The sequence below is a fragment of the Nilaparvata lugens genome, chromosome 8 (genome assembly GCF_014356525.2).
Source record: "Nilaparvata lugens isolate BPH chromosome 8, ASM1435652v1, whole genome shotgun sequence".
NCBI lineage: Eukaryota > Metazoa > Arthropoda > Insecta > Hemiptera > Delphacidae > Nilaparvata > Nilaparvata lugens.
This window is the reverse complement of record NC_052511.1, coordinates 49,183,090-49,185,397: the sequence shown is the minus strand read 5'-3', so window position 1 is coordinate 49,185,397 and position 2,308 is coordinate 49,183,090.

Here is a 2,308-nt window from a genome sequence, read left to right as displayed (position 1 = left end):
CAATATTGACAACAGGGTAAACAGCTTGATAGAAATTCGATGAGCGCTACTATTCAAAAATTATTTGTCAGCCCGGGAATCGAACCCAGTACCTCCCGATTGCCAGTCAGGAATGCTTACCCTTACACCAAACTGACAATCTCTGGATAGCAGCGCTCATTTTATACGAAGCCACAGCGGCCAGCCAGTCCACACATGGAAAGCACTGGATTTTGAGAAATCACTGAAAATTAATCCTTCTCAGTAATTTCAATCTGTAGAATTATTTTATTGCCTAGATTTTCCATTCTCCAAATTTATAACCCTCTCTCTCCTCCTTCCTTCTCTCCCTCTCTCTTAACGTCTACCCTAATACAACAAGTATATTCCCATAGCCTTTATACCTTCTTTTTCTTTTCTTTCTCCACCAACTCTTCCTCTTCCTTTCTTCTACGCCAATGCAACAAGTAATTTCCCATATCCTTTCTACCTTCTCTTTCGTTTCTCTTCCCACTTCTCCTCCTTCCCCTTTCTCACCTCCACTGTAATTTATTTATTTATTCGTTGATTTAATTACAAATCATATGAATATGATCGGGATAGAACACAGGCATAGCCCAAAAACTATTCTGTTCCCAAAATTTTGATAAACAATGAAATGTCCGAAAAAATAGGTTATGTTCTTACTGAGGAAATTAACAGTATATTTCTCATCTTTTTTTCTACATCCCCATTCATTTCTCTTCCTCCTGTTTTTCTCCCTTTCTTTTACACCTTTTTCTTCACGCACCAAACAAATTCTCCGCATTCTTTTCCCCTTAATTAACCTTCTTCACGATCAGATTACCTTCATTTATATTCACTTCTATCCATCAGCATTCCACATATCTACAACATGAAAGCTTCCCATTTAACCAACGCTGCCAGTTTAAAGTGAACGCTCTCAAGTTTAAACTCCAAGAGCTCTTTAACAGAGCTCTAGAGACTAATTAACTTTTTCCTTCTCCCTCTCTCACACTGAAGATGCTCAACAGATGAAGGTATTATCCTTTGTTATGAAGCTTTGCGACCACTTATAGTGAGTGAGGTCCACGTTATAATGGCAGTATTTGATCAACATTGGTGCTGCTATCCTTGTCTATCATTCGACAAAGCAGATAGCGCTATCCTTTTCTAGCTCTGCGATGTTGCCAGATGGTTTTCAAACAATGTTTAAATATCCTATACTATTAAACGAGCAATTTCTGTTTATATGTTATATGTTTAGATGTTCGGATATTTACATGTTTAGATGTTTAGATGTTTTAGATGTTTATATGTTTGTGTTTGTATTTCACTGATCTAGAAAACGGCTCTAACGATTCTCACGAAATTCAGAACATAGTAGGTTTATAATATAGAATTTCATTGCCACTAGGTCTCATCCCTGGGAAAATTCGCCTGAAAGGACATTTAAAGGATAATATTACCGTCCTTGGAAAAACAGCTGATAATAATTATTTCGTCGTCTGTTGATGATGGAAGTGAGTGAGCGAGTCATGTGTGTGAGACTGTGTCAAAATTATGACTCAGCTGTTGAACTTTTGTATCATTCAATAGGTACTCAGTGCCGGTTGCAAAAAAGCCGGGTTTATCCAATCCCTGAATTTCCAGTAGATCCATCTTTTTTGAATGGTCCTCTCTGATTTGGTTCACGTGAAATTAATCAGGATAAAATTTAACCGGCTTTTGTGCAACCGGGCCTTATTGAATGCAAATTTTTGCATTCCTCTGGGAATTAATCCCAATTGACTGGATTAGATAGAACATTTCTGTATGAACTATGAATGATGTTATATAATTCTTCTTTCGTAATAAATTTTCTATGCTTTTTTACTTCAGGAGCGAAACTTGGTCCCCGATATTGACTAATAATTAACGAATATCTGCCTTCAAATCATTTTAAAAAATATTATTAAATAATTTTGAAAAAAAGCTTGTAATAAAACGAATAAATTCTAATTGGATCATTTTCAAACAAGATGAACAGTCAGTATCACATCAGATACCGGTATCATCTATCCTTTATAGAAGGCAGTGACAAGGTGGAGGGGACTCAGCACACGCTTGTCTCCTATCTTTCTCCACTGACGTGGACCTGACTATACAAGATTGATTATGGCATTGTGTTTTTCAAGAGTGGAGTATTCTAAAAGGTTCTAGGAGATACATTCCGAAGAGAGATCAGATTCCGTTATTCATGCGTTTAACAAAACATAATTCAACTACGTTCTAGCGGTTAAAAAATAAATACCAGTAGCGGTTTAAAATGACCTGGTGAATCATATTA